Source organism: Oenanthe melanoleuca, chromosome 4A, assembly GCF_029582105.1.
Source record: "Oenanthe melanoleuca isolate GR-GAL-2019-014 chromosome 4A, OMel1.0, whole genome shotgun sequence".
Taxonomy (NCBI): domain Eukaryota; kingdom Metazoa; phylum Chordata; class Aves; order Passeriformes; family Muscicapidae; genus Oenanthe; species Oenanthe melanoleuca.
The window spans coordinates 3,515,962-3,541,835 of NC_079338.1; positions in this window are offsets into that span (position 1 = coordinate 3,515,962).

A 25,874-nucleotide genomic window follows, 5' to 3' on the forward strand; every position below is an offset into this window, starting at 1 on the left:
GGCTACCTGCAGTGCTCCCCGTGGCAGGAGGGGGCTGTGGGGAGTGGGGTTGTGCATCCCTGGGAGGAAGCAGGAGGGGTGCAGGGACAGTCAGGCAGCATCAGGGGACAGCCTGTCCCACCAAAGGGACATGGTAACTCCCTTCTGGCTCTGGCCATGCATAGAGTGAAATGAAATGCACCGTTCTCTTGACAGTGTTTCAAAATGCCATTAAGGGATCAGAGCATGCTCCAGCCTGGGTGCTGGCAGCAGGCAGGGGAGTGAAATAATTGATTGGCTTCTCCCTGTGATCCAAAAGGGTTTCGATGTCAGGCCATTCATTGTGGTGGCTGGAATGCCAACACAATCCGTCGGAGCTGCGGCCGCCAATGGGTGACTGTGCTAATGGCCCATCCGGGCTGATGGATGGGCTGGGGGAGATGCTGCTGCTGAGCAAGGAGGAGGCAGCAAGAGCAGAGTGAGGCAGCAACAGGCACTTTCCCAGCCACTGTGGGAGCTGGAAGTGGGAGGCACTGGCCAGGCAGCTTGGGCAAATATCCATGTCCTGGCCCCTCTGCTCAGGGTGGTCACACAAGAGGTAACATCTGAATTTAGCCACTTTATTTTTGCAAGGTCTGGACTACAGAGTAACAAAGAGATGGCAAGCTCTGTCTCTGTCCTCCCTGCAGTGCCTTTTAAAACTCAGGTATATTTCTTTATTTTGAATTAAAAGTGCACTGGGTTTGCCAGCATCTTCAGGTAAATGAAAGACAAAGCTGAATGCAAAAGAGAGGGCAGTAAGAAATAATAAGATTAGCGATCCCAGAGAGGGCAGTTGTGCTAATTAGCAGCAGACAGGGGCTGATGTGCTCCCCAGCACACCAGCCCAAACTCCTTGTGGATCTGCTGGCTGCTCCTGCCTCCCCAGAGGCACATCTCTGTGTTTTGGGAGCATCGCTCCTGTTTACACTGGGCTGAGCAGGAGGAGAGGTGGTGGCTGTGGTCCCCCTGCCCTATTTCAAGGCCTGCCTTGAAGGAGATGTCCACTGGGGAAGGTTTGACTGCATCCCAGCCCCAAACCATGGCTGTGGTGAGGATTCAGTTTGGTGGCTCATAGGAGGAGGACTGGGGCTTGTCAGACTCCTGGTTCAATCTGCATTAGTGGGACCATGCTGGGCTCTCCCAGCAGCACCTTTCCTCCCCAAAAACAGCTTCCATACCTGTCTGCAAGGGAACAGATTGACTTCTAATGGTTGCAGCTCAAGGAGCCTCTCTTGGTTATTGATCACCTACTGATTACTCCAGCACTTGGTATTCAGCTTGTAAATAAGATTACAGGGTAAATCTAAAATGGAAGCAGAGGGATGATAAAATTCTGCTCATTTACAATATACTCAAAGAAGTTTCCCCCTTCTGCCCCCCCTCCAGCTTTATTATGAAGTCCAATAAAATACCCTGGGGACAAGAAGGAAGAGAGAGTAGCAATTCAAAGGCAACATCAAAAGGCATCTCTATTTATTTTAGCGTGTCAACAGGCACAGAGAGATGCTCCCAGCCAAATGTGGCAGCTGCTCCAAGTGCAGCAGCCCAGCCCCTTCCCTGCCATCCCCAGCCAGCTCTGCTCAGCCCAGGGCTTCACCTGCTCTGTGCTGCAAAGACAGGCACAATCCCATCCATTTCCTTCAGATCTCAGATAAGTTTCTATTTTCATGGCAAGCACTTCAGGTGTTAGATGGGGAGTTCAATGCCATAGACTGTTCTCACTGCTTTCAGCCCATCTCTGCAAGAGAGAAAAAAACCAAATGCTCTGTGGCTAAAAATAGGAGTTCCTCCTCTTTCTCCATGCTCTGCAGGGCTGTCCTTTGGGCTCCTAGCAGTGCTGAGTGCCCTGGATCTACCACAGCAAGATGGAGACAGTGATTCAATGGCAGGGTATTTAAGAGCTCTGCCCACCTTTGCCAGCCTTGGAAGCATCAGTCTTGTGATATCCAATGGCTGGAGTAAGCCCCAGCTGCTGGAGTCACAGGAATTCATGAGGATTTTAAAATCTGGGAGAAGCCCAGTCTTTTCCACTGGACAGCCAGGGGAGGTTTCTCCCAGCTCCATCCTCTGAGGACAGGGAAAGCATCTCCCTGCTCTGAGAGCAGCCAGGACATCTTCACAGGGACCTTTGCAGGCACTGCCCAAAGGACAAGGCTTCTCTGCACCTTCTTTATGGATGCTACTGCTTCAATCAAGGGGGAAAAAAAATCTCCTGGAGTTAATTTAGGACCTGACACCATCCAGCTTTAGGTAGCAAGGCTCAGGAGGATGGGTTGTCCTGCCTTTCCCCTGTGGGGTCTTGAGGAGATTTGAGAACATTCTGTGTAAATTGTGCTTTTCCCCAGGAACTTTTGAAGTGATTTGCCCTCAGCAGGAATTGTGCCAAGTTGTTATCCTTCATTGCCATGTCAGGGGAAGCTGTGGCCCCCATTCCCTGGGAAGATTTGGACTCCCTGGTGCTTAGAGCAGGTTGTGTCCTTGCTGCTGGTAGTGGGGCACCAGCATTGGTCCCCTCCAAGGGTGTCACACTGAGTGCCAGCACCAGCACTGAGGACAGAGTACTTTTGTGGCAGTGTTCCCTCAAGAATGAGGCTTTTAAATATAGCAGGATTGACTCGAGATTCCAGATTAATTCACTTTTAAATACCAGCTCTTGGATTCTCATCCCCTGCTTCTAGGTGGGTATCCCCAAGGCTCAGCAAGTGTTTATGAGATCTTGAAATTTAATCCTCGAAGAATACATTAAAATTTCAATTCCTTGTGCAGTCCAGTGATTTTGGAGGCTGAGGCCTGGAGGAACAAGCAAACATTCTGAGACAATCAGAACCAGCAGCGTTTTGTGCTGGTGGGACTGGGCCATCTGAAGTGCTGATCCCCTTGGGGCAGTGACAGCCTGCACAGCCTGAGGCATTTATAAGGTAGGTTGAATGAGGGTTTTCACAGCCTTTGAGTAGTCACTGAGTTCCCCCTTTTCCCTTTTTAAGAGGAGGCAAAATCTTCCACTTCCTTCAGGGCAAGGCCTTCTGCCTGTGATCCACAGAGCCCATGGATTATTTCTTGGGATAAGGAAAAAGATAAAGTGTTTAAAGCCTCTAAGTGCAAGGGTAAACTTCCAGAGGGGATTGTGCCTCCTGGAGAAATTTCAGTGGCATCCACAAAGCCTTTCACAAGCAGTTTCTGGCTGCCAAGGGATGGGGCAGCCCCGAAGCTGTGGAATCATTGGCATGAACCTTCCAGATATTTGCAAGCCCAGCTGAAGGTTCCCTCACCCTCTTCATGTTTTCAAGCTCACAGCCTCACCCAGCTGCTGGGGAATCTTCAGGTTTTCAGCAGAAAAAAAACCCCCAGGACCCAAAGAACACCCATCCCTCTTCACAACCCCACTGCTGCTGGGCTGGAATGGCTGGGGAGCAAAACCTGCAGCTTCATTTCCCCAGCAAGAAGAGCCCTCTCCAGCCTTCAAAGGGACCACAGCAATTCACAGCCACCCTGAAAAATAAAAAAAAAAAAATGCTACCTCCTATCCAAAAAGGTGAAAAGACAGGACAAAGTTAAAAGCAACTCCAAAAATGACTGCTGAGAATAGAAATATCCGTGTGTAACCATGGCTTCCCCAGCACACACATGCCTGAAATGCAGGTGCTGTGCTGGGAAGTGGCCCAGGAAAATGCTCCACTCCTGGGGCTGGGGATGATGCTGGGGGCAGTGATGTCCTCAGCCCAGGGTGGGGGTCCCTGTGCTGAAAGTGCCTGGGCAAGGGGCAGAGAGGTGAAAACCCCAAAAGATCTCTAGTCCCAGAGGTGCTTGTAGGAGCTCAGACCTCTCCTGCCAGAGCCAGCCTCAGTGGAGGGGCTTTCCTGGGGGTGTTACACCCACCCTCCCCTTGGGAGCACAGCTAAAATCCTCTGGGACAGGAAAAGGCCACTTGCCCCCAGCACAACCTTTATTTCAGCCTGTTGGGTGCCTTTGATCCACCCAAGAGGCTCCCTGCACACCCCAGACCCACCATCCTGCTGCCACCAGCTCTTCCACCCCCAGCCCCTCCACCACGGAGGGATTCATCCTGCAGGAAGGGAATTGGGGCACAAACACGTGCCAAGACTGAGAATGTCAATATCTGACTGCCTTTGGTTCCTTCCTCCAAACAAATCTCTGTATCTCTAATTATCACACTTGCCTATGGTACACACCGGCTTAATATGGAAAATGAGTGTGGAGGATTTATTACTGCTGATCCTTGATCTTTCTTTTTTGATATTAAAGCATGTTTAATTCATTGCAATGTAGATTGAAGTAAGGTAGGCCATGGGCAGGCTGAGATTTGCTTGGGGAGGATTTTTGGCTGCTCCTGCTCCCCTCCATGCTGACTCTGTGTCAAGCCCTGGCTGAATCACGTCTGCTTTCACCACCACACTTTCTCTGCATGTGGATTTATGGTTGTTTAGACACCAAGATCAGGGAGACTGCTGTAAATGTGTTATTTTCACTGAAGGGACAGAGCTTACAACCCTGCTAGATGCAACAGCATTGGTGGTTTCTGAGGTTTTAAGCTTTCCTAAATAGATGGCCATCTCTGTCAGTATGAATCAGCTCTTGCTTTCAGAAAAGCTTTCTTTTCTTATTTTGTTACAAGAGCCCTTGGCCTTCAGTGCCTAGTTTGCATTGAATCTTCAATGATTGTGAAAGCATTTCTCAGCCTGGGAGTGTGCTGCAGAGCCCAAACCTTTTCTGCCCTATTTTGCAGTGCTGCTTCTGCAGCGTGATGGGACCTTGGCCACTTACACAGGGCCCTGCTCGTGGGGTCTCAAAGGGATTTTCAGGGCAGGGGAGAGAGCAGAGAGGGTCCAGGGATGAGTAGACATAATTTATTAATTATTAAACCCATATTGTTGAATTGTACACTGTGATCTTATCCAAGCATGAATTCTTGTAATTTTCATCAGGTCACCCAAACATCCATTCTCATGATTCTTGTTGCAATTACATCATTTCTCATGATTCTTATTATGATTAAACAATAATTATATTCAATTACCAAACAATCATTATATTTAACAATCACATTATTTATCATATGATGATTACACAGGTGCAGACAAAGGTCAACATTCATTCCCAGGGTCTAGTTCCCTTTCCCAGGCTTACCAGATCCAACCTTTTTTTTCCATCCCCTGAATCTATTGTATAAAATTCCCATGTTTTAGAAACAAAATTTTAACCCTATCCTATCACCAGGGCAGCTGCACATCTCAGAACACTCATGAAATGCTAAGGCTGGTGTGTTGGCTTGATGCGGCCAGAAATGTGTATTCTATTACCATTTCCTGGCACATATTATCTGCTCATGGGCCATCTTTAAACCAGCTGGGGCAATCATCTTTATCTTTCCTACAGCCCATCCTCCCTCCAGGAGATATCTCCTGTTCATGGCCATTGAGTCCCAGGGCATGACTGATAAAATTCCATCATCCCACTGGGAGATGCTCCAGCCAGGGGAGGAGCCAAGCCTTTCCTACCCAACTGAGATTTTGGACACCAAGGTACCTCCTTTCCACTGGATTCCAGAGGAAAGCCAGACCTTTCCACATCATCCCTGCACCTTCAGAGGAAACTGCACCTTCTCCAGGAGCACTGCTCCAGCTGAACCACATCTGCCCCTGCAGGAGGATGCAGCCACCATTGAATGGGACTGTGCCAACACCCTGACTGACTGACGGGTGTCAGCTTGGATTCTGACTCTGGCAGTGTTTGGGATTGTTCTTTGTAATACTGCATTTCTGTTTTAATTTTCCTAGCAAAGAACTGTTCTTCCTAATTCCCGTATCTTTGCCTGAGATCCCCTTAATTTCAAAATTATAATAATAATTTGAAGGGAGGGGGTTTACATTCTCCATTTCAAAGAGAAGCTTCTTCCTTTATTGGCAGACACCTGTTTTTCAAATCAGGACAGCTGGGATCCATTCCTCTGATCACATCTGGCCAGAAGGTGTCTGCATTTTGGGGCACACAAGGAGGGCGAATGCTGGAGGAAACCACCCGTGTTAGCTGGCTGGAGGGGGAAATCAGTCTCTGGTGCATCAGAGCATTTTATCTTCTCAGGCCCCCTCCACAGCTCTGCAAACACCACTCTCCTCTTAACACCACTGATGGGAGAGGAGCTGGTCCAGCCACAGGTCTGGGAAGGGCGAGAGAGGAAAAAAGAAAAGCAAAGAAAGGAAAAGAAATGGAGGGAAACCACACGGCTCACCCCAGCATCTCCTTCCCTCTCCTCCCCAGCTGCAGCAAGGCAGCCAGCACTGAGCCCTGGCTTGTGTGTGCTGCTGGGAGAGAGGATGGGGGATGCACCCAGAGGTGTCCCAGGAGGCACAAGGAGTCCCAAGGGAGATGTGCTGCCTGGGCACCATCGTGTCCCACCACAGGGACAGGAGGGAGGTGACAGCGCTCCACATCGCCATGGCAACTCACAGACAGCTCTGCTCCAATCCCCAGTCTCTAGGATGAGCTTTACAAATCAATAACCCAGCAGAGACAGACAGGGCTGGGCTGTGGGTCCCCTCCTGGGGGTTGAGCACAGGGTGTCCCTGCCCTCTGAACACCATTTTGCTGATCTTCTCTGCAGCAGTTTTGTCCCAGGACAGAACAGCTGAGCCAGGGGTGCTGCTTCTGACAGGGGCATCAGTGCTTCTCTGCAGGGATTGCCCTGGTTTGAAAAACAGGTGTCTGCCAATAAAGGAAGAAGCTTCTCTTTGAAATGGAGAATGTAAACCACCTCCCTCCAAATTATTATTATAATTTTGAAATTAAGGGGCTCTCAGGCAAAGATACGGGAATTAGAAAGAACAGTTCTTTACTAGGAAAATTAAAATAGAAATGCAGTATTACACAGAACAATCCCAAACCCTGCCAGAGTCAGAATCCAAGCTGACACCCGTCAGTCAGTCAGGGTGTTGGCACAGTCCCATTCAATGGTGGCTGCATCCTCCTGCAGGGGCAGATGTGGTTCAGCTGGAGCAGTGCTCCTGGAGAAGGTGCAGTTTCCTCTGAAGCTCCAGGGATGATGTGGAAAGGTCTGGCTTTCCTCTGGAATCCAGTGGAAAGAAGGTACCTTGGTGTCCAAAATCTCAGTTTTTATCTGGGTAGGAAAGGCTTGGCTCCTCCCCTGGCTGGAGCATCTCCCAGTGGGATGATGGAATTTTATCAGTCATGCCCTGGGACTCAATGGCCATGAACAGGAGATATCTCCTGGAGGGAGGATGGGCTGTAGGAAAGATAAAGATGATTGCCCAGCTGGTTTAAAGATGGCCCATGAGCAGATAATATGTGCCAGGAGATCAGGGTCACTGCCCCACCCGGCTGCAGCAGATGGGGACAGAATCCACATTTCTGGCCACATCCTGTATGGCAACCCAAGACTGGGATATTTCTACCCTGACTCCTGCTGGTAAGTTTCTCTCCCGGTGAAACTCTCTAGGGAGCTTTGGTTAGTGCATGGCAAGTGAGAGACTCTGTCAAGCAGAGCTGATGGGGAGCTGGCATCCCCTGTGCTGATGGAGCTGCTGATTAGGAAATGTTCTTGCATTTCTAATGCTCTAGAGATTTGGTCCAAGAAGATCTTCAGAGGAAATCAGCAGCCTCGAGATGCTCCTGCAAGACACAACTTTTCTGCCCCAGCAGGCAGCTCCGTGGATGTGTCCCCATCCTCCTGCTGTGGTGGCACACAGGCACCTCTTGGTACCTCCACTCTTCCATCTCATCAGCGTGGCCCCACATGGGACCAGAGCATGGATGGGAGAGTGGGACTCCCTAGCTTTGCCCCTGCTCCAGTTCCATCCACATGTCAAGGAAAAAGAGGCTTTGATGAGTCCCACTTTAGGAGAAAGTCCTGGGGGCTGTGCAGGCTCTGCTGCCTGTCATGTTTCCCACCCTCCTGGCATCTGCCTGGCGGTGAGGTCCTGCCCAGTCAGCACTCCCAGCCACGAGGGCCACGCTGTCCCAGCATGTCCTTGAGGCACAGGTCACATCCCAAGTCTTCCCAAGTGCCTGGCATGGACACAGTGCTGTGCCCAAGCCCTCCCCAAAGCAGACACCAGTGATAATGTGTGATGAGTGTGAGCACACTCAGCACAGGACAGTGTCCCCATCTCCTGAAGCTGCCCTTCATTCCTAATTGAACCATTTAACACATGGATGCATGTGCCACCACATCCCAGCACTCCCACTCTGTGGCCCCCCTGCCCAGCTCCCTGTCCCCTGTCCAGGGCCAGACCCTCACCTGTGGGTACCAGCCAGAGCCCTCACCATTCCTGCCTTCCTTTTCCCCAGCTCTGCTCCTGACCCCACTTCCAGCCTTCCCCCAGAGCCCACATTTATTTGGGGTTGAATTGTGCTGTGGCAGCAGAGCCATTAAGGCTCTTGTTAGTGGAGAGGGAAGGACGCCTGCTGTGTGCCCATGGCCACCTTAGGAAGCCAGATGAGGGCAGTAAATAAGGTTTCACTCTATTACAATGATTGGAAAGTCTTGAACGAGAGCAGCAGGCTGACAGAGCTGCAGAGGAGGTGTCCTCCAAGGGGCAATTGTCAAACAGTAATCTGCCAGCTGTCCCCATTTATCTTTCTGTCTTGCCAGAGATTATATCAAGCTCCTTGTGCTGTCTGGGGTGCTGAGGTGGCCACAGATGGCCCAGGGCTTGTCCTGTGGGACAGGACAAAGTGAAGGAGTCCTTCAGCAGCAGGAGTCTGGCATTTTGCTGGGTTCTGGGCTGCAAATCTGCTTCCAGGGGATTGTGGAGGAGCACAAAATATGGGAAGGGTCTGACCTGCCACAGGTGGCATGGAGCCAGAGCTGCAGCTGTCCCTGGCTGGGATGCAGAGGGTAGTGGAGATCCCCACTCCTGCTATCTCCCTTCCTCACTTCAATATTTCTGTGTGCTGGTTTCACCCCCAGCACAGCAGCAGCTCTGTTTTCCTCTCCTCACTGGGTATTGGGACACTTAATTCATTAGCCTTAACGAGGTGTGCCTGGCTCTGCTGCAGCAGCACCCTGGTACAGCTCAGCTGGAGGTATCTCAGCCCCAGAGAGATGCTCCACAGAGTGAATGTGCTGATTATGGCCCTCGGTTCCCCCTGCTGCTGAGTCACAGCCAGGCTCAGCTGCAAAGCAGGATTTAAAGTCCTTGTTTAGGGTTTATGGGGTCCCTGGTCCATTACAGCATGTCTGAGCAGCTCCAGTGCCCCTGCAATGGGCCAGGCTGGCAGCAAGGGCTGATGCCAGCTGGAGGCTGCCCCAGACACCCAGGCAGCATCAGCAAAGGGGCAATGCTCACTGAAGGACTTGCAGTCCTTAACTCTGCTCTGAAGGGCAACACCAGGTGCCTAAAATTAGACTCCCACCTCCTAATTTAGGTACTTCAAAAAATAGGCTGATTTGTGTATTCCTTTCTCCCAGCCCCACTGGCACAGCTCAGCATCCAGAGACTTTCAGGGTGGTGCTCTGCTCTCGGGCAGGTTGGAGCACTCCAGCAGCACTTAGTGAAAGAAACCCAAATCTTCCTGTATCCCTGGTTTGCCCCGAGCAGGAAAAGAGGAGCTACTCTCCATCCCTGCAAGGGAGAGCCCTCCTGGTGCTGCAGGAGCCTGAGGGCTGCTCCAGCAGCTCTTAATCAGCATTAAAAAAGAGCAGCCTGCTCCTGGGCCCCAGCTTAGCTATGGTGGGCTGGGGGTGCACCTCAGCCTGGCTATGCCCCAGGGGGTTTCTGATACCCCAAAGCAGTGTCCCTGCTAACCATCACCTACCCAGCCTCCAGGAGGGACCAGAATGGTCACACCCCCTCAATCCCACGACAGTAGGAAAATGCTGGACGTGGGGACAAAGCAGTGCCATCCTGGTGCCTGCCAGGGCTGCTGGCTCAGATGGGTCCCACTGCTCCCTCCCCATGCCTGGGAAGGTGGGTGCCAGCCTGGCAGCTCCTCACTGCAGCTGGAGTGATCTTTGCATGTTTCATAGTACACGTGCCCCATTAAGAAAAAGATCAGAGTTCCCAGCAGCTAAAAATAACAGCAGGCAGTGGAGTTTGTCCAGGAGACAGTAAGGGATGCGGGGGTGTGGAGCAGAAGGTGTAATTTCACTGCTGGCTCCGCCAGTGACAGGGTGCAGGAGAAGGGGAATGAATCAATCGTGGATATCGCCGCTGAAGGAGCAGCGTGGGGCTCTGGTAACTCAGCTCCAGCCTCTCTCCTGCTGGACCTGAAGCACTGCAGGGTGCAGGGGGAGCACAGCGGGTCCCAGGGGTGCCCTGGGGCTGTGCCAGGGTGCAGCAGGCAAGGACAGAGCTGCTGGGATGCTCCCAACAGGCAGCTCTGTGGGGATGGGTGTGAGCTGTAGGGCCCCGTGATGTTGGAGTGACAGGGCTGCTCTCCATATGGCAACCTCTGGTGCTGAATGGAAGAGTGAGTGCAAACACAGATCCTAATTACCACAGCTCCTCCAGAGCCAGCTCTGCCTGCTCTGCCCAAGCTGTCAGATGCTCTCTAGCAAAAGCCTCCATCTCCTTTCCATGGCTGAGTTGAAGCTATTTATTCTTTACTCAAGATCCAGCAGCTTGTGTTTTACCACTAGTTGAACAGCTGGGAGAGAGAGCAGGAGGAGTGAGGAGGGGAGAAACCCCTACAGCTCCTTTTAGTAGTGCCAGAAAATCCAAGCCCCATGTGAGAGAGAGAACAGAGGTCAGTGCCTGTCCTGGGCCAAGGAAGCACCTGACCTGAGCAAGCCTTGCTGGAGAAATGATCGTCATTCCCTGAACGTTGTCAGTGGCATGAGAAACACGATGGGCAAAATAATTTGTTATTCAAGATTATTTAACCCATTGCCCTCCAGGTCTTACATCCCAGCATGGGTCAGTGCACCTGGCAGGGCCCAGATGATCCTGTGAGGACAGACTGAGAGAGATGGAGGTACCCAGCCTGGAGAAGGGAAGGCTCCAAGGAGACCCTGGAGCCTCTTCCAGTGCCTAAAGGGACTCCAAGAGAGCTAGAGAAGGACTTTGGGCAAGGGCCTGAAGTGACTGGACAAGGGGTAAAGGCCTTAAGCTAAAAGAAGACAAGGTTAGGTAAGACATGAGGAAGAAACTCTGTACTGTGAGGGTGGTGAAGCCCTGGCACAGGTTGGAACAAGATGATTTTTAAGATCCCTTCCAACTCAAACCATTTTGTGATTCTTACCCCAGGCTCCCACCACAGCCTGGAAGGGAAACGACCAAAAAAAACCAAAAAAAAAAAACAACCTCAAAACTCTGACAAATAAACAAATATGGTAACAGGTCCAATTAGCAAAGGCATTTGGCTTCCCAGCACCACTCCCCATTGCTGCTGGCTTTTGGAAGGGCCTGGGTGAGATGAGTGGCAGCTCCAGCAGCTCTGTGCAGATGGACACATCTACTCTCTGTCTGGAGAGCTTCTGTCTCCCCAGCCAGCCCTGGCACTTCTCTGCTGCTGCAGCCAGAGCAGACAACCAGGATCCATCATCTATCAGCCTCATCCTGCTGGGAGCTCCAGGTGGGTCACCACCCACAGCAGTTCCAGGGTAGCTGCATCCCTGCAGGGGCTGGGCTTGGAGCCCCAGGTGTGCAGTTATTCTGCCCCAGGGCTTTGGGGGTTCCTGGCTTGGGGGGGGCTCACACTCTCAGCATGCCTTCCCTTGGTGCCTGTGCATGCTTGTCCCCCTGGCCTGCCCTCAGCTTTGGGTGAAACCCAATATCTGTTTGCATCTGAGCTTACCAAAGATGATATCCAAGAGGTTTCTTGAAAATCAGCAACTGAGTGGAAGACAGAAATACTTTTTCTTGCCCTCCATAGTGGGGGGAAAAAAAAAATCTGGTCTGAAGTACGAGACAAATCACAGATCCTCATGGGTCCCTTCCAAATCAGGATATTCTATGATGTCCACTGAAGTAATTGCAGGTGCCAGCCTGCCCTGCCTGCTGGTGACAAACCCTTTGGAAAAGGAAATGGTTTCCCACTGCTCCCAGCTCTGCTCCCTCGTGCTGCTCTCCTCCCAGCTGGTGAGCCTGTTGATTATATAAACTGCTCACTCTCAGCATTGACAGAGCTGCTTGCCTCCCACCCTACTGGGCTTTGCAAGCTCTATTTTTTTTTTCTTGACTTAGTGGGATATTTACTCCACAACAGCCTTCCCTCAACACCCAGCAGGAGAAACTCTGAACCACCACCCCAACAACACACCGGCTTTCACACTAAGCTGGGAGTGGACATGAGCATCTCCCAACACTGATGGGGTTGAAAGCTGGTCCCCAGATTCAACTGAGAGGTCTTGCAGCTCATTTCTACCCCTGGGGAAGAAGCTCCTCGTATGGTTTGGAGTCTGAGGACTTGGGCAGGTAGGGCTGGGTCTGAGGTGTGTGTGTGTGTGTGTGTGAGTCCTGCCCTGTCTGACAGTGCAGCTCTAACCAGGTGACAGGGATCTGGCTTGGTAGCTGCCAGCCTTGTTTCATGACAACTGCCAAGCAGGCATCAGGTAGTCGTGATTTCTCCTACTCCCTCTGACTTGGAGTGAGGGACAGAGTGGGAGGGGTCTGCTCAGCTTTTCCTGTGGAAGAAAGCAAACCCAGGTATGCACAGACCCCTTTCTCATCTGTCCACCTGACACAAGTGTGACACCCATGCTTCCCCACCTTCTCCCTTCTTCTGCTCCCCCTGGGTGCTGCTCCTGGGGCAGTGAGGTTTGTACCAGGACAGGTGTTCTTACAGCATCTCTGGTTTGCTCTGTGCATCATTTTGATTAGATCCACGGTACCTCTGCCACATGCTGGTGTCATCTTCCTTTACCTGAGCCTCCAGCACTGGGGTAGCCATGACTACTCATTTCTTCAGAGAACAAGAGCCCCGTGGAAGTTTGTTTCTTGCTTTCCATGAGCTCTGTGCTATTCTTTTGTTGCCTTGGTCTCACCTCCATTCTGCTGCTCCTTCTATTAAAAGCCCCAGCAGACTCACCTGAGGCTGTCCCAGCGCTGCAGTGAAACTCTCACCTTGTCATCACAGGACAGCAAGAGTCCCCGGGGGGAATGCAGCAAAGCAGCTGATTCCCAAGGGGCTAATCCAGCACGGAGCAGCAGCGTGGAACAGCAGCAAGTGCTGCAGTGCAGACCCAGCAGCCTTTGTCCCATCCTGCAGCAGGAGCTGGGGACACGCAGCAAAGAGCAGCACCCATGGGAGGGTGCAGTGCTGGTGGCACTGTGAGATTAGGAGATGCCAGAGGACGGTCTCTGAATTAACTGCAGCAGGTAAGGAGTCTTAAAACATTTGGAGAGGGCAACATATAACCACGAAGGAGCAATTCAGCTGCCCAGGGAAGAGAAGAAAATTTGTGTTTCCCTCGCGGGAAGCACACAGGATAGGGAGCTAGTTGTTCATGTTACAGTTTCCCACTGCTTCCCAACTCTCACCCAACACCAACTGCAGAACAGTCGTCTGGCAAATAAGCTATGAAAAAATAAGGAAACTTTGCCAAAAACGCAGCTGAAAGAGTAAAACTCTCGCAGATGATACTGCTGCTCAGAGACACTTGCCTCCTGCCTTTAAGCAGGCTTTATACCAGCATCCAAATATAAAGAAAGAACATCTGACAGGTGTATATAAGCACTCGGGCACAAACAAATAAATCCTCAAACTCTGCAAGGAACAGGTTATGTTTTTGTGGGAGCTGTCTTCATGTACAGGCATGCAGAAAGAGGGGCGTTGTATTTTGTGGAATAAATTCTGATACTGAAATCTAGAAAAGCATTTGAGCTTTGAGCATTTGAGCTCCTCTCAATCTTCATTCTGGAAACATTCTTTTAAAGTTCGTAGTTGTATCTGTAAAGGGCCAAAAAAATGCAAACAGGTTTAAAATAGATATGTAAATGAAGCAAATAGATGCCAACAGACAACCTTAAAAGGTGTGTGCTGTATCAAATAAGGAAGACAGGAGAAAATAATAAATTTGGGGTGAGGGATGCTCATTTAAAGTTTAAGGTGTGACATGCTAAAAGCATAAGAACATATAATGAAGTCTATGCCAGGTCATTAGAAGAAAGGCAGCCAGTGATGTGCTGGATTCTTGAGTTTCTGTGGCTGCAAAAAGTTCTGACATTAGGGCATCACATAAAACCAAAATGAATCCCTTTATATTAGGATCTGCCATGGACAATGTTGGAAAATTCACATACTCTGCCCTTTGCTCTAGCAGATAAATCTAGAGAACTCTCCTAAATGGAAAGGTCAGAAAATGCTTTTGGAAAATACTGACGAGATGGAGAGCAAGGGATTGCCAGGACCAGACAGTGTTTCCTTACAGGCTCTGGAGAAGGAGCAGTGTGGAGTTACTGAGGTACCAATGGGGCTGGGTGCCCTGCTGCTGGGATGAGCACTGAGATCATGGAGATGCAAAAAGGAGGCAGCAATTGTGACTGCAATTTCTGTCAAAACTTAGAGCCAGGAACTATATCCAAGTCCAACTTCTCTACAGAGCAAATGAGTTGCTTGAAGCTCTGATAAAGAATAGAATGGCAAGATGTGGAAAGTCATATGATGGAAGTCAGTCATGTTTTCAAAGGAGGAATTCGTGGCTTGCAAATCTATTATTCTTTCTTGAGTATGTTAGCCAGCTAATAGTGCACTTGAATTCCCCAATTCCATGGTAACCTACCTCCCAGCCCTTGCTTCTCAATCTATTTGTAAGAAATGCACACAAGCCTCCTTTCATGCATTGATAATGTAGTTTCCTTAAGAGGTTTTGTTGATTTTTTTCCCCGCCAAGACTGGGAGGGTGGTTACCATGGAGTTACCTTTGGACGGGCAGGCAGACAATCCCATGCCTTTGGAAAAGGGGATGAAGAGTAAGGTGACAATGTTTGTACATCATACATAATGTCCAGAGGTAATCAACAAAAATTAACAAAAAGAGCTAATGAAGCACTGCAGGAGGGTTTCATGATGTTGGGCGATCCGATGACAACACGGCAAGCGGCACCCAAAGAGAAGTGCCACAGGCAGAGGGGCTGGCAGGGCAGGAAAGCGGCGACCGAAACCGGAGCCAGGGGCAGGCTGGGGATGGCACCCGGCTGCCGGTGCGGGGGTTTGCGGGGCTGGAGCGGGGACACAGATGCTGTGTGTCGGCCGAGCTGGGCTCGGGGCTCCAGGGCGGCTCGGTACCACCGAGAGCGCCGTCCGGGGACACGGGGCGGTGCCCGGCGGGCCCGGCAGAGCCCCGCACCCGGCCGGGGGCCGCCCTTCTCCTCCGCCCGCCCCGCCCGCCCCGCCCTCCCCTCAGAGCCGCGCTCGCCGCCGCGGGCTCGGGAGCAGCTCGGGCCGGGCCGGGCCGGCATGGCGGGGGCGGGCGCTGCGGGCCGGCAGCAGCACCAGCAGCGGCAGCAGCAGGAGCGGCGGCGGCGGGCCCCGTCCGAGCGCTGAGCGCCGCGGGCCATGGGGGCGGCGGCGGCGGGGGGCTGCGGGAGCCCTGCCCTGCCCTGCCCGCCCGCCGCGCCCGCCGAGCCCGCGGCGCCTCCTGAGGGAGCGGCGGCGGCGGAGCCCAGGTGAGTGCCTAGCCGGCGGTGCCCGGTGCGGGGACAGCCGTCGGTGCCCCGCGGGGAGCTCGCCGGCCGGCCCGCGGTGCTCCGGCCGCGCTGAGGGCGCTGCGAGAGGCGCTGCGCCCCCTCCCCGGCAGCTCGCCGTGCCCGGCCGCCCCGCTGCTCCCGCGGGGTGCCCGGCAGCCATCGCCGGCGGGGAGCAGAGCTCCGTCTCGCCCTGCGCTGCTCAGCTGGAATGGCCGTGCGGTGATGGGGTGCCCCGTGTCCCCGGCGAGGATCCGGCTGCAGGGCTCGCGTGCTCCGGATCGGGCCGGTGCCGCCGGGCACCGCACGCACCGGGGGTGGCTTTCCCCATCCCTGGGCAGGGAAGGATGAGCGGAGAAAGTGGGGCTCGGGGCAGGGAGCTGCACCGCTTCCCCCCAGGTCACCTTGGCGTGCTCCTGGGTGTCAGTGTTCTTGCTATTAGTCTGGTTATCATGGCAGTTGCCATCATGAAGTGTGGCTGATTGAGCTGAAAGAACAGAGACAAACGCACTTGGCTTCTGGCTTGAGGCTTGTTTGGGTTTGGGGTTTTTTTCTCATTTTCCTATTTTAGAGCAATTTGGATGGGATGAGTTTTCCTCTTTGTCGGCAGCAGAACTGATGGAGAGACGTGGCTTGCTTTTGAGGAAGTGCAGTTTGAAAACATTCTCACCTTTCTCTTCTCTAATGACGGCCAGTGGGCCGTCCAGTGCCTCAGTTTCCCCATTTCCACAAAGCAAAGGTTGAGGATAGAAGAGCTGGTTTGCACCAGGCTGGGCTGGGATGTGTGAGAACCTCTGCTGGCATGAAACTGCCTCGAGGGCAGAGTGGTTCTGGGTCAGGCCCAAGGGAGACTGAGCCTGTGGCCCATCTGTGGCAGGAGGCAGGTGCTGGGTGCAGGGGAGGGCTGGCACTGCCTCTGTTCTGGGCACAGACCATGGCAGGTGCTCCCAGGGTTTAGCTGCTCTCTGTGCCCATCCACGAGCTGCTGGCATCCATGTTGTCCTGCAGTGAGCAGCTCATGCTGCACCTGAGCAGCAAACAAAACAGCATCCCAGTTATTTCCATATCAAGTTGGGGTTTTTTGGCTCTGACATGCCCTGTGGTCATTTCCTGCCCGGGCAGTGCCCTGTTCCTGTCCCTTAGAGCAGCAGCCTGTGGCTGAGCCTGCACTCTGTGCTGCTGGCTGAGGACCCCTGTGATGCTGAGTTTTCACTTGTGTTTGCTGCCCTGCTGCTGTCTCCTTCCACTGTGGCTGTCACCTCACAGCCACTGGGGCACCAGACACCAGGCATTGCTCATGTGTGCGCAGCTCCTGGCTGGAGCTGGGCTGTGGAGTGCAGGGGAGTGGGCTCTGGGTGCTGCCTGCACTGAGGACTGCTTGCTGCTGAGAGCAGCTGAGCTCCTCAGGCTCTGTGATGCTGCTGCAGGAGCCTGTGGGGGAAATCAGCCCCCTGGGACAGCCTGGCATGGGTTGGTAGCGTGGCTGCTCTCCTGTTTGACAGTTCAAGGTGCCAGCTGCCCACTTGATCAGCATGGCAACAGTGCTGTGCTGCAGCTCTGCTTGGAAGCCACAACTCCAGCGTTGCTGCAGGACCAGCCCATGAGGAGGGCACAGGGTGCTGCTGGCTGGGTGCTCCACCATGGATAGCACTGAGCCACCAATATCCCACAGCTGGAGCATGTCTGTCCCTTCCCAGGGCTCCAGCACTGCTGGCACTGAGCTCTGTCCCTGCAGTAGCCCCAGCTGCTGTGGCTCGTCCTGCTGTGAAGTCCCCAGTGCTGCTGCCAGCAGCTCACTTGGCTGCCCAGGAGGCTTTATCAGCTCAAGGGAATTAGGATCACTTGTTTAGGATGAACCTGTACAGCAGATGCAAACCCACATCCTCTTTGCACGCTGGCAGGTGTGGGGAGCACAGTGGGGATGCAGCTGAAATGGGCTCAGGCTGGTCCCTCTCTGTAAACCAAGGGGTGCAGTGCTGGAGATAAGGCTGGGGAAGGGAAGAGATATCACAGCATGTCTTAATTAGGGTGGACAGGGACCTGTTGGTCTCAATCTTCCTAAGGCAGAAGGGCAGCCACACGCTTGCACTTTACAACAGTGAGGTTGTAGTGAGCCTTGGAGCTCGTTTCTGCCTCAGACCCAGCCAGTCTGAGCTTTGAGCTGGAACTGAAAAGCATAAAGCACTGTCTAGCACAGGAAATGTCCCTGGGTGGGAAAAAGTCAGGAGGGAAGATGCTGTTTGCCCCAGCCACCTTCATGTTCACCACCTGAGCTCCTGGGAGCTGACCTGCAATGCTGGGGCTGAGCAGAGCTCTGGGATGTGCCTGTGGATCTGCAGAGCTGGGATTTTACCTCCAATCCCAGCCCCATGATAGCAGGAAAATGCTTTTATTATTTGCTTGTTGGCTGCACCCTGTCACTGAAGGACAAAGCCTCAAGTCCTCAGCTTTGCCTTAGCACTGGTCCTTCCTCCCTCCCACTGAAATCAGTAGCAAGCCTCTCTCCTGATTCATGTGTCAAGTTGTGTGTCCTTTGCCAGGGCAGCTCCAGCAATCAGGCTCCATGGATTTGTCACAAAAAAAGTGTTTAGACAAGGGTCAGATTGGGTGCTGCCTTGAGGAGTCTCTAGTCTGGCTAGAACAAGTCTCAGATCATCTGAGGGTCTTCCACAGAATGGGTCCCCCATCTTCACTGGGGCAGCAAGGCTGCTCCCACCTCTCCTACTGTGGGGCAGAAAAGAGTCCAAATCTCCCAGGGCTGAGATGGTTTTTGATGTCACCTTGCCCTCCCAGGATATTCCTGGGTGATGTCTCAAAGGCTGCAGTGGGAGGAGGGAGATGGGCTGATGTAACAAAGCCTTTTGCTCCCTTTCAGAGCCAGGCTTTTTTGGGTGTTCTTCTCCCCAGATGGATCCACATCAGCCAGGGAGAAGCACTCAGGAAGGTGGAAGGAAAAATGGCACCATCAACTCATACAGATCATCTAAGTGGTGGCCTTGGGCACTGTGAGCTGGAAGCTGCCTCTGGCTTGTTGAAGGAGACACCTCTTCCCACTTGATCCACCTAAAACAGAGTCTTTCTTCTTCTGTGGCTCCTTCTGGGGGTGTGTTCACCACCCTGCTTCTTGGAGGGCTGGAAATCTCTGATCTGGCTGGATATTAATCCTCTCCTCTGGCTGGCTGTCCTCCACAATGGAGAGAGAGGGATAGGTGCTTCACAGCCTTCTGTGAGGCTGAGTGAGCTCTGCTCTCACCGGTTATGCTGGGAGTTGTCTTCCCTGAAAATGGAGAGCCAGGGGAGGGCTGGGGGAGGCCCTACATGTACCAGAGCAGAGACTTCTGCCAGGACAGAGATAAAGGCCAGGAGCCACCTTTGAGGACCTGGCAGTCAAGCAGCTCTTTCATGCCACGTGAAGTGATGATCAGAACACCATGGCTGGGTGTGGGGTGATAGAGGAGCCTCAAATCTGGTGCAGCCACAGCTGCACCAAGGGAACACCGTGCCCAGTTTTAATTTCTGCTTGGTGCTGTGAGTGTTCACATGCATTCACAGATGGGCATTTTCTCCCTAAGAGAGCACAGATCCTGCACTGTGGAAAAACCACTGTTCTTCTGCCTTGCCATTCCTCCATCCCTGACCCCTCCATCCCTGCCTGCTCAGCCTGAGCATGCACACGGCTGCCTGGTGATGTTTGGAACACTTCTGAGCTCCCTCGTCATTCTCCCTCTCTTTCAAATTAAGCAGGAGCTGAGCTCAACAGCCAGTCAATTGCAAGACTTATCTCTTAAATAGCATTATTGATTGCCCAGGAATTGCCTGGTTTTGTATCAATAGGATATGTACACAGGCAAGCGAGTCGTGTGCCAGCTCCTGGTGGTGAGTAGCACAGAGGAACGTGCAGAGATGGTTTGGTGCAGGTGTGAGTCCATGTGAGGCAGATGCAGCTTTCCATTGGAAAGCAAGTTGAGGCACCTCAGGGTCTTTCACATTTGACCAGCATTACTGTGCTGCCTTGGCCACTCTTGAAAATGTCCCTTTCTTCCTAGCACGTGACACTGCTTGCCAAGGCTCCTGCACTTCACCTGCCTTCATAGCCAGCCCCTTGTGTGGGGGGAGACAGGAGAGGGGCCTGGAGCTGAGTGTGGTCAGAGCTGTGTCCTTCCTTTTGTGCAGCACCCAGAGCAGCTCAGAGTGCTGGGAGCCCTGGCTGCTCTGTCCTCCAGGGTCGTGGAGCACAGCCAAGGTACAGTGATGCTCGTGAGAGGAATTGCAAAGCCTCCTGCCAGGTTTGCTGTAGCAAAGCTGGGGCTGTGGCAGTTTTGCCCTGGTGCTGCAGAGCCCGGTTGCCCAGCCTTGCTCGGGGCTGGGAGCCCTGTGGCTGCCACAGCAGACTGTGTGCTAACTCACACCCTGTGGCACAGCACGGCCCCATGTCCCATACCTGCCATCCAGCCTTGCTTTGGACTGTGCTGCCTGCTGCTCTGCTCTCTCCTGGGATTAGCTAAGGCTGAGGAAAGTGTCAGCAGCGTTATCACAGGCAGATAATCTGTAGGGTCAGCTCGCCAAAACCTGGCGGGTAGGGGCTTGTAAAATCTCTGTGTGTGTCACTGGCACAGGAAGTTCTTGGGTGTCATGCCTATGTTTCCATGCATATAAATGTGTGTGGATATGTAGCACTATAAGATCTTGCTCCTGTTTGGACCCTCTCAGCGTTTTTCTAGACAATGCCTGCCCGCAGTGAGCGCCGGTTGCTTGATCTTAGCCAGCCAATCTATGCAGGGATCTCGGGAAGGAACAGTTGGGGTTTTATGAAGCTGGAATAATTTACAGCTAAAATAGCACACCAGATATATGTCCAATCCAATCTCCTTTGTAATCTTGTTTTCATTTAAGCCTCCAGGGTGATGATGGGGGGAGAAGGGAGATTTGCATGATGCTCTGCACCAAATGACCTCAATTTGCAGAGGTTACAGCTGGCTGTGGTGGTCCCTGCCTTGGAGGGATGTCTCCTGCCTGTGCTGGGGGCACTGAATGCAAATCCTTCTGCAGATGGCTGTGGGTGTGCTCAGGACCGTGCACACTCCCGTGACCAGGCAGGATGAGTGATGCCGTGCATCCGTGTCACCCTGGCCAGCTCCACAGGAAAAGGAATGAAACTATCTCGCAGCCACTGCCTTTGCGGGTTGCATTTCTCTTTAGTTTTCAAACCACATATTGTCCCAGATCTCCTGCCAATAGCAGGGAGCAAACTGATAATGCAGCTGCTATTAATAAAGCAGCGTTGTTACATATTCATATCAATCAGACTTCGAATTCCACAATATTTTTTCAAGAAGAAAAGGCAGTGCTTCACTGGGGTGATGGAGGAAGCTGTCAGGTGGGATGGTGTTGGTGTTTCACCAGCACTGGCAGAACCTGCTCCCCTCACGATTCTTCCCTTGGGGATTCCTGCACTGAGCTGGCCCTGGGGTCCTCATCCACCTCCCCTTCAGCTTTCCTTCTCCTGGGAGTGCTGAGCTAAAGGGTGGGATCCCCAAGGCAGATCCAGAGTCCCTGGAGCACTGTCACTGTGGGGAAACACGAGCGGTGCAAGACAGAGAAGTGCTGAATTCCAGCGGCTGGTTTGGCAGATGCAGCTCCGTGCTCTTCTCCATTTTATATAGAAATTTTCGCATATTATGCAAATTTCATAGCAAAGCATGGAAAATCTGGGTGTAAATCTGGGATGTATGTATGTTTGTACAGCCATTAGAGAGAGAAGTATACCACAGAATTCTGGCCGATGGATAAATATACTTACACTGCCATTCCTGCAGTAAAATATGCTTTTTGTCATTGCTATAGTATAAAAAAAAGTACTGTCTCCAAAACTGTAGCAGCACTTTATGGTGTGCTATAAATTGGAAGAGATACCTGATTATTCATAGAGTATTATGGAGATCTCAGTGACTTCACCATTAAGCCCACACCAATACTTTGCCCATAAAGCAAAACCCTCTTTCTCACTTCTTTATGTTGGAATTCAATGTCCAGATTTGGCCAGATAAATCTTGTGAGGCTGAGCACGTTTTCCCATTAATGTTTTTCTGGAAACTCTCCCTTACCCTTAGGCTAGGAACGTTTTGAAGCCTTAGCTGTGGGATCTCCAAGTCCTAAACCAAGCCCTTGAGCCTTTCCAGGCTCTCTCATCCCTGGCGCGTGTCAGAGCTGCTCCCAGCTCATCCCTGCTTCCTCTGGCTCCTGGCACATGCCAGGGGATGGTTGTTCCACCAGGTTCCTTGGTGGCAGCCCTGGAAGTGGGCTGGCACTGAGCCCTCCTGGCAGCAGCTGTCAGTCGCTGCAGCAAACAGTTTCCAAGCAACTCGGAGGCTGCTGGTCTGAAAAGGCTCCTGATAGAGGTTTGTAATATTAATTGGAGTTATGGAGTGCTGAAGGAGATGTGGGAAGGGCAGCTGCTGTACTGTCCTCCTGCCATCAGTCGTGCCACAAGTGCTGAGGAGGGCTGGCACGACCCCAGCTCTGTTCCCCTGCTGCTGCCATGGGATGCAGGGCATTGGTGTCCTGCCAGCTCTTCAGATAGAGGTGATGGAGATGGGGCAAAAAGTGCAGTCCCTGCCCCAAAGAGCTTCTGTCTGGGGCCTCCATCCAGCTTTGGCACCTTCTCTGGGCAGGTGTTCCCCAGCATTGCTCATCTGTGTCACAGCCTGTGGTGAGTGCTCTGCTCACCTGGGGACAGGTGGGAGAAGGGCACTGGGTGGATCAGGTGGGTCTGGCTCCCTGTGCAGATATCCAGCCTCCATCCATGCTCTGCCATGCATTTTCTCTCTGGAGGCTCAACTGCTTCTTTCAGGTCGTATTTCCTTGCTCTGCCTCTCTTTATTCCCAATATTTCAGTGCTCCTTTGAATCTTGTGCCCACTTCCAGCATGGTCAGCAGCCACCTTTGAGCATCCATCCTCCTCTCTTCATCTTTGCTGTGGCTTGCACCCACTGGGCTGTAATGGGGGGACATTCCCACATGGACTGGTCAGTACTGGGAGTTACCAGCCAGTGCTGCCTTCGGGTGGAGAGGGCAGTGGGAGGGCAGTGTCCACAGGCACTTGGAGCAATCTGTCCCTACACATGGAGCAGTTTGGAGGTTTTCCTTGACAAGTACAAGCTGGAAGTGCTCCTGCTTCTGCACAGAGCCCTGGAGGCTGATGTGGTGCTGGTGGGACGTGAGCCAGGAGCTGCCATCAGGGTCACATGTGCCTTGGTGTCCTGGTTTGAAGGACAGGTGTCTGCCAATAAAGGCAGGAGCTTCTCTTTCAAATGGAGAATGTAAACCCCCTCCCTCCAAATTATTATTATAATTTTGAAATTAAGGGGCTCTCAGGAAAAGATATGGGAATTAGGAAGAACAGTTCTTTACTAGGAAAATTAAAATAGAAATGCAGTATTACAAAGAACAATCCCAAAACACTGACAGAGCCAGAATCCAAGCTGACACCCGTCAGTCAGTCAGGGTGTTGGCACAGTCCCATTCAATGGTGGCTGCATCCTCCTGCAGGGGCAGATGTGGTTCAGCTGGAGCAGTGCTCCTGGAGAAGGTGCAGTTTCCTGTGAAGGTCCAGAAATTATGTGGAAAGGCCTGGCTTTCCTCTGGAATCCAGTGGAAAGAAGGTACCTTAGTGTCCAAAATGTCAGTTTTTATCTGGGTAGGAAAGGCTTGGCTCCTTCCCCTGGCTGGAGCATCTCCCAATGGGATGATGTAATTTTATCAGTCATACAGTGGGGCCAGCAGCAGATGATATCTTCCTGGAGGGAGGATGGGTTGTGGAAAAGATAAAGAACATTGCCCCAGCTGGTTTAAAGCTGGCCCATTAGCAGATAATGTGTGCCAGGAGATCAGGGTCACTGCCCCACCCAGCTTCAACAGATGGGGACAGAATCCACATTTCTGGCCACATCAACCCAACACACTTGGCTATCACATCCCTCCTCCCAGCTGCTGGGGTTGGACCCAGGTCTCTCTAGGGAAGGCTTGGCTAGTTGCTCTCCAGCCCCATGCAAGTGTCTTCCAGGAGCAAACAGAGATACCAGCACCATACTCTGGCCAGGGTCTAGGAGAGATTTAGTCACTTCTTGTCAAATACATGGTGACTGTCCCTAAGTGGACTGGCAGCAAAAATCCCTGAACATCTCCAGAGGACTGTGATGGTGCCTGGAAAAGTTCCAGTACGACAGAGAGATCTTACTACCTGGATGCCTGAGCTGTTTGTCCTGAGGGTGGTGAAAATACAGGCTGGAACTTGTTGGCTGAGGAGATAGGTGGTGTGTGGGCAGCTGAGGGGTTCAGGTGCAGAAAACTCTGTGGTCATAGGAGGAGGCAAGCAGGATCAGCAAAAGCATGGAAAGGAGTGCTGGGACACTTCCCTGTGGCCAGCTGATGTCAGTGGGACAGGCCAGCAGGGCTCCTGCCAGGGTTTCTGAACTCTCAGAACCCTGAGCCCAAGGGAGGAGAGATGCCATGGCAGTGCTCACCAGGATTTGAGCTCTGATGCCCAAAGCTAAGCCCTTGCTTTGGCAGGGTGAATGTGTCTGGGGTGTGACAGCTGGGAACAAATCCACTTTGTGCACATTGGAGGCTGGATCTCCAATGCCACCTGCCAGATCTGCACAGTCCTCCCCAAGCAGTGTCTGGTGTGCAGCCATGCAGTGGCAGCGTGCAGGGGCTGTCCTGCTCTCACAGCACCAGCCATGCTGTGAGTGGATCTGCCACCCTCCCTGCCTGGGTTAAGGGAGGGTTTGGCAGCTCCTCAGGCTGATGCAGGGGCTGGAATTCTGGGGGGAAGGAAGGTGGTGGAGCACTCTGTGGGGTGCTGGATGGGAGGGAGGAGAGACCAGGCACTGCCACTGTCACTTGGTCCCCAGCATGATGTAGCAGTGGAGACCAGGCTTGTTCCATGTGGAGTGGGGAGAAATTGAGGTTAGTCCTGCTGGGTGAGCTGGCACCTCCAGCAAGCCCCTTGCCCCCAGCAGAGCACAGTATACTTGATTTTGGGAAGGAATAAGAGAGTTAGAGCTAATTGAGGGAAGTCAGGAGCTGTGCTGGTAGCAGGTGGGATTACTGGTGTCAAGGGAGCTGTGAAGTGCCTGTGCTGTTTGCTGTGCCTCTATGAGCAGGAGGCATCTGGCTTTTCTTACCTTGGCTGTGAATTTAACTTTCTGTCTCTTCTGAGATAGTATGAGCTCAGGATGGGCAGGGAAATAAGGAGGAATTGGTTTTTTGCTGATCAAAAACAAATCCAACACATACATTGTTGTGAGCAATTACTGACCTTGCAGGAGTGCAGAGACCACAAACAGCTTTCAGTGGAAGAGAAAACCTGCCTGGGCAGCCAGGCAGGGGCTTGGGGATACCTGGGGGCAAGATCCATCTCTCCCTGTGCATGGGAATAAACTGCTGGATGTATCATTGGGATACTCAGATCCAGAGATGGATTTCAAGAGGCTGTCATGGTCCAAATGGGCAAAGTCCTGGTCCTTGGGCAGGCATTTTCCCCTGGAAGTGGAAAATGGGTGACTTGGCAGCTTGTCTGTGTCCTGGTTTGGGCTGAGCTCTTACCTGCTGCCAGAGCCCCCAGGGCAGCAGCCAGGGGAGCCAGTCCTGGGGAAAGGATGCCAGCAGATTATCTGTGGTACTCCCAGTGTGTGCCAGAGCTGCACAAGGCTGTTTGCAAACAGGCTGAGCTGGGAAGGCGCCCAAAGAGGGGCTGTGACAAGAGGAGGGAGGGCAGGGTTGTCCTGCAGGACTGGATCCCACGTGCTGGGACAGCCAAGCCCTCAGGAACAGATGGGCTGTCTGTCTGTCTGCTGCAGTCCAGCATCCCCTCTGCTGCTCCAGCAGGGCAGCTTTGCAAAATATGGGTCCCCACCTGCCCTGAGATACTGGATAAGGTGCTGGGTCACCAGTGGCAGGGGACACTGACACTGGGAACTGGCTCCTGCCACAAGCTGCAGGAAGGGATGCTGGGACCAGCACAGCAGTGCCTGTGCTGCCATAAATCTGCCTGGCATCAGTGCAAAGAGCATTCCTGCTGACTTATGGCTGCTGTGCTCCGTGAGGATGGGAAGCAGCGTCTCATGGCTGGCTCTGCTGGCATTCACTGCGTCATGAGTTGTCCTTCCTCTCCCTGTGACATCAGTGAGACACAGAGAGTGGCTGCAGCAGGCAGGTGAGGTGCTGAGGGCAGGGGAGGTGTGCTCGTGT